Below are 7,131 nucleotides of genomic sequence, written 5' to 3'. Positions count from 1 at the left end.
TGTCAACTCCCCCTTCATTGCCCCCTGTGCTATTATACCCCCCCATCACCCCCTGTGCCATGTCAACCCCCCCTTCATCGCCCCCTGTGCTATTATGCCCCCCCACCACCCCCCTGTGCCATGTCAACCCCCCCCTTCATCGCCCCCTGTGCTATTATACCCCCCTATTACCCCCTGTGCCATGTCAACTCCCCCTTCATTACCCTGCTGTGCTATTATAACCCCCCCATCACACCCTTCTGCCATGTCACCCCCCCTTCATCGCCCCCCAGGCTATTATAGCCCCCCAATCACCCCCTGTGCCATGTCAACTCCCCCTTCATCGCCCCCTGTGCTATTATTCCCCCTATCACCCCCTGTGCTATGTCAACTCCCCCTTCATCACCCCCCTGTGCTATTATACCCCCCATCACCCCCTGTGCCATGTCAACTCCCCCTTCATCGCCCCCTGTGCTATTATATCCCCCATCACCACCTGTGCCATGTCAACTCCCCCTTCATCGCCCCCCGTGCTATTATAACCCCCCATCACCCCCCCTGTGCCATGTCAACCCCCCTTCATCACCCCTTGTGCTATTATACCCCCCAATCACCCCCTGTGCCATGTCACCCCCCTTCAATACCCTGCTGTGCTATTATAACCCCCCCATCACACCCCTGTGCCATGTCAACCCCCCTTCATCACCCCCTGTGCTATTATAACCCCCCATCACCCCTCTGTGCCATGTCAACCCCCCCTTCATCACCCCCTGTGCTATTATACCCCCCAATCACCCCCTGTGCCATGTCACCCCCCCTTCATTACCCTGCTGTGCTATTTTACCTCCCCAATCACCCCATGCCTTGTGATCCCCCCTTCATCACCCCCTGTGCAATTTACCCCCCCCCATCACCACCTGTGCCATGTCATCTCCCATTCTTTAACCCCTACGCTATTCTCCCCCCCCCCCTCATTGTGCCACTTTATTCCTCCACCTCAAAACTCCCCAGTGCCACATAATTCCCCCCCCCTTTATCCCCTCCATCACCCTCTGTGCCATTTCACCTGTCCCTTTCATCACCCTCTGTGCCATTTCATCCCCTCTCAACACCCCCTGTGCCATGACACCTACCCCCCCTCCCCAATCACCCCCTGTGCCCTGTCATCACTTCATCACCCCCTTTGCCATTACACCCCCCCCCCCCTCCACTTTATTCCTCCCCCCGTACTCCGGTGGCTATTTAAAAATCTTAACCGTTCCAGTACTTATCAGCTGCTGTATACTACAGAGGGAGTTGTGTAGTTCTTTTCTGTCTGACCACAGTGCTCTCTGCCAACACCTCTTTCCGTGTCAGGAACTGTCCAGGGCAGGAGCAAATCCTCATAGCAAACCTCTCTTGCTCTGCTCTGGGCAGTTCCTGACATGGACAGAGTTGGCAGCAGAGGCAACTGTGGATAGACCGGAAAGAACTACACAGCTGCCTCTCATCACCCCACCACCACCTGTGCCATCCCCCCCATCACCCTCTGTGCCATATCACCCCCCCTGTGCCACTTCATTCCTCCTTCCTTGAAACCCCCCAGTGCCGCATAATGTCCCACCTTTATCCCCCTCTGCTATTTTATTTCCCCCCTTTATCATTTACTTGTGCCATTTTATTCCCCCCTCATAACCCCTGTGTTATTGTATTCCCTCCTTCATCACCCCCTTATGCCATTTCATTATCCCCTTTAATCCTCCCCTGTGCCTTTTCACCCACTTCCCCTCTTGACCACCCCTGTGCTACATCATTAAACAACCACCTTGATCCCCGCTGTGCCATTGGATTCTGACCTGGCTTATGTCTCTCAGTGAGCTTCAGCAGGCCCAGGTGAAGTCTCAGCAGGTCTGACGAGTCATGCCCTCCTGCTTGGCTCCTCGGCACAATGCCCAGTAGCACCAGAGCTTCTTGATTTAAAGTGGTCACGGCACCAGCTGCCAGTATCAGATCAGCAAATATGGGCCATGCCCACTTAATAACAGATAACAGTTACTAGCGGCGGCTGCTTAGTTACGGGACAGTCCTGCAACACACCTGGGGAGTGCTGCCTACACACTTATGTGTTGTGGCACCCAGTTTGGACAGCCCTACTGTAACGGCTGGAATAGTGGATTTGCTGTACCACTGAGGATGATGGTGAAAGCCGCACCAGGTAGCGGAGTCTAAGGAGCCGCTGGTTTTCACCAGAGCCCGCCGCAAAGTGGGATGAACTTGCCGAGGCAGGCAAACTCCCAGGTCCTACCCTTGCGCGACTTGCCCACAGTGGCAGCTAAGGTGAGGCAAGGTACAGACTAGTAAGGAAGGACTCTTGGTAAGGGACAGGCAGGAAGGTCAGGGCCGGCGACAAGATACAGTGGACAGCAACGTAGCAGACAGAACTGGTACACGGTATAGCAAAACACATAAGGGTACGCTTTCTCAATGGATATGTAGCACAAAGATCCGTCAGGGGTCAAAGGAAGTGAGAACACTTTATAGGGTCAGCGCCCGGCAATAGCCAATTACCGGTGCACTGGCCCTTTAAATTTCTGAGAGCCGGCGCACACACGCCCTAGGAAGTGGGTACAAGCATGCCGGCTGTCAGGAGAAACAGGGGAGCCAGGAAAGTGGCGGGGTAAGTATCCTCCAGCTGGCTGAGTACGCCCGCAGCCGTACATACGAGCCGTAACACTGCCCGTCCCTGACAGGGGTGGGCCCGCGGCCAGCATGTCCGCCCGCAGTGCGAATTGTGACGGTCTCCCCCTCCTTTTGGGCCACAGAAATTTAAGCACCAGATTCCTGTCTACAATGTTCTCCTCTGGTTCCCAAGACCTTTCGTCTGGTCCTAACCCCTTCCAGTCTACCAGGAAGAATCGTTTGTTGCTGACGGTCTTGGCCACAATCTCCTTTACCTCAAATACGTCTGCAGCACCGGTCACAGGAGTAGGAGAGACATCCCCCTGGGAGAAACGGTTGAGAACTAGCGGCTTAAGGAGTGAGACCTGAAAGGAGTTTGGGATACGAAGGGATGGAGGCAGGCAGAGTTTATAAAACACCAGGTTAATACGATGCAAGATCTTGAAAGGGCCTAAAAACCGAGGGGTGGTCCTTTCTTGTCGGCCTGAGTCTTCATGCGGATAGAGGCGTGAACTAAAGAGCGCCGGGTTTCCTGACAGATTGCAGTTAAGTCCTGAACCTGGTCATCCACGGCAGGTACTCCAGAAGAGGCAGGCAGACGAAGAGGAAGAACTTAGATGTTTTCGTAGCCTCGGAGTCCCGATGATTATAGGAAAGCTCCGCCCAAGGTAACAGGTTGATCCAATCGTCCTGCCGAGCAGAAAAAAGTGGCAGAGGAAATCTACTAGAATTTGATTCACCCTCTTTACCTGGCCGTTGGTTCGTGGGTGATATGACGAGGAGAAGTCCAACTTGACCTTGAGATGGGAACAGAGAGCCCACCAACATTTTTAGACAACTGGACCCCTCGGTCAGAGACAATGTGTGACGTAACCCACGTAGGCGAAAAATATGCCGAAAGAATTGGTCCGCCAGCTGAGGAGCAGTGGGAAGTCCAGGCAATGGTACAAAATGGGACATCTTGGAGAACCTATGACCGTGTAGTTAGAGGAGGGCGGCAGATCCGTGAAGTCCATAGCAATGTGAGTCCAAGGAGATTACGGAATGGGCAAAGGTTGTAAAAGGCCTGCGGGCTTAAGAAGAGAAGTCTTGTCTCTGGCACAGATTGCATAGGAACGAACAAAATCAGTAACATCATGCTCCAGGTTCAGCCACCAGTAGTGACGGGAGATGAGCTGAATAGACTTCCATATCCCAGGATGCCCGGCCACTAAGAAGAATGACCCCAGTTCAACAACGTTACTCTGAGGTGGGTAGGCACAAAAGACTTCTCCGGGGGTACTTGCTGAACGCCGACTGGCGTGGCCAAAATCAATCATTCTGAGGGCACAATATGCCGAGGGGAGGGATCCAGTCCAACCACATCAAAGGCCCTAAAGAGAGCATCAGCTTTAAGGTTCTTGTCTGCTGGCTGAAAAGGAATAAGGAAATTATATCTGGAAAAGAAAAGAGACCATCTGGCCTGCCCAGGGTTTAGTCGCTGTGCAGACTTTAAATACAGGAGATTTTTATGGTCCCTGAAAATATTAACTGGATGGGGAGATCCTTCCAGAAGGTGATGCCATTCTTCCAGGGCGAGCTTAATGGCCAAGAGTTCCCGATCTCCTATGGTATAGTTCCTTTCGGCTGGCAAGAACGTCTTGCAAAAGAACCTACAAGAAACCGTTTTTCCACTGGTGGACTTCTGGGTCAGAACCGCACCAGCATCTACCGAGGGTGCATCTACTTCAAGGAAGAAAATGTTTTCAGGACCGTGTCTAGGCAGAACAGGTGCGGAGGCAAATGCCGATTTCAACCAGGAAAACGCTTCTTCAGCTTCAGGAGGCCAGGATTTGGGATAACCATTCTTCTTGGCAAGCGCCACAATCGGGGCAACCAACGGGGAGAAATGCGGAATGAATTGATGATAGTGATTGGCGAACCAATGAAACGTTTAGATCGCAGACCAGTAGGTCGTGGCCAGTTGAAAACTGATGATAACTTGTCTGGGTCCATCTGGAGGCCTAAGTTGCAGACAATATAACCAAGAAACGGCAGACTCATTTTCTCAAAAAGGCATCTCTCAAGTTTGGCATAGACGCGATTGCTCATAAGCGTTGCAGGACTTTGTGCACATGGGTGCGATGGACCTCCAAGTTTGGCGAAAAGATCAGGATGTCATCCAAATATACCACAACACAAGTATAAAGGAGATCCTGGAAGATGTCATTGACGAATTCCTGGAAAACGGCCGGGGCGTTACAGAGACCAAATGGCATCACTAAATAATCAAAATGCCCATCACGGGTATTAAAGTCCGTCTTCCATTTGTCTCCTTCCCGTATTCTGATTAGATTGTAAGCTCCTTACAGATCCAGCTTAGAGAAGACTTTCGCACCAACAGGCAGTCAAAAAGTATAGAAATCAGTGGTAGGGGTTACCTGTTCTTGATTGCAATTTTATTGAACCCCCGATAATCAATACATGGGCGGAGTGACCTGTCCTTCTTCTCCACAAAGAAGAATCCAGCACCTGCAGGGTAGGAGGACTTTCAGATGAATCCCTTCTGAAGATTCTCTTTAATATACTCAGCCATGGCTAGCGTTTCAGGGACTGACAAGCAATAGATTCTTCCCCGAGGAGGCGTGGTTCCAGGCAGAAGGTCGATCGGACAGTCAAAGGGCCGATGCGGAGGAAGAACACATCTGCAAAGTCCAGATAAGGAGAAGGAAGATGATAAAGGAGACTTTGGTTGTGGTGTCACCAGACAGCAAATCAAGCAGTCTTTCCCCAGCGAACGATTTCACCTGAATGCCAGTAAAGTATTGGGGAGTGATGTTGCAGCCAGGGAAGACCGAGGAGAATAGCCGAAGTGCAGTGAGAAAGTATGAAGGACTTGATCCTCTCCTTATGCAAGACACCTACTTGCAGCATCAGTGGTTCAGGGCGAAATTGCACTGTGAAGTTCAGGCATTCCCCGTTGATGGACGAAATGTATAACGACTTGATGAGCCGAGTCACCAGAAGACGAAGTTCGTGCACCAGAGAGGCATTAATAAAGTTCCCAGCAGAACCCGAATCCACAAAGGCTGAGGCGTGAAACGGAAACCCGGATGGCGAGGAAAGCAAAACCGGCATGATCAGTCGGGGAGAGGGGGTTTTCACACCTAGGGACGCCTCTCCCACAAACCCTAGGTGGGTGCGTTTCCCGGACATTGAGGCCGTAATGGGCAATTCCTGCGGAAATGCTCCAGCTGGCACAATAAAGACACAAATTTTCTTTGCGTCGACGAGACCATTCCTGCTGGGCCAGGTGGGCTCGATCCACCTGCATAGGTTCTTAGGCAGATGGCAGTGTTGGTGATTGAGGCGGCCGCTGGAACACTGTTGCCAAACGGGGAAGACGACGTGAAGAAGCACACATTGATGCGGGTAGCCAACAAAATAAGCTCATTTAGGGAAGACGGAGGGTCCTGTGCGGCCAAAGCATCCTTGACCCTGCTGGAAAGGCCCTTTTTAAAAGTGGCTCATAGGGCTGTGTCATTCCAGTCGAGCTCTGAGGCTAGGGTGCGGAACTAGATTGCATATTCGCCAACTAAAGAATCCACTTGGCAAAGATTCAGAAGTGCGGTTTTGGCCGAGGAGACCCGTGCAGGCTCTTTGAAGACACTGCGGAACTCCGAGAGGAAGGCTTGCAAATTAGTTGTCACCGGTTTACTTCTGTCCCAGAGAGGAGTAGCCCAGGCCAAGGCCTTCCCGGAAAGAAGACTGACCAGGAATGCTACCTTGGAACGCTCAGTCGGGAAACTGGTCGGCCATCAGTTCCACATGCATGGAGCAATGGGTCACAAAAACCCTGCACAATTTAGGGTCCCCCTTCGTACTTGGTAGGCAGGGACAACCGAAGCGTAGTACCAAAAGACACCATAGAAGCTGCAGACACCAGAGGAGCAGGTTGCGGCTGCTGCAATTGCGGCTGCTGCTGGAAGGAGAGGAGCTGCTGCATCATAGCAGATAACTGATTCAACTGTTGTGCCTGTTGCGCTAACTGCTGAGACTGTTGAGCCACGATGGTGGTGAGGTCAGCAATGTTCGGCAGAGGCACCTCGGCGGGATCCATGGCCGGTTTTACTGTAAAGGCTGGAATAGTGGATATGCTGTACCACTGAGGACACTGGTGAAAGCCGCACCAGGGAGCAGAGTCTAAGAAGCCACTGGTTTTCATCCCAGGTCACTACCCCTGGCGCGACATGCCCACAGTGGCGGCTAAGGTGAGGTAAGGTACAGACTAGTAGGAAGGACTCTTGGTAAGGGACAGGCAGGAAGTTCAGGGCCGGTGGCAGGATACAGTGGACAGGAACGTAGCAGAAAGAACCGGTACACGGTATAGCAAAACACAATAGGATATGCTTTCTCAATGGCAATGTAGCACAAAGATCCGTCAGGGGTCAAAGGAAGTGAGAACACTTTATATTTCAGAGAGCTGGCGCACGCGCGCCCTAGGCAGCGGGTACG

Source organism: Hyla sarda, chromosome 13 (genome assembly GCF_029499605.1).
Source record: "Hyla sarda isolate aHylSar1 chromosome 13, aHylSar1.hap1, whole genome shotgun sequence".
NCBI classification, from domain to species: Eukaryota; Metazoa; Chordata; class Amphibia; order Anura; family Hylidae; genus Hyla; species Hyla sarda.
Note: the sequence above shows the minus strand (reverse complement) of the source record.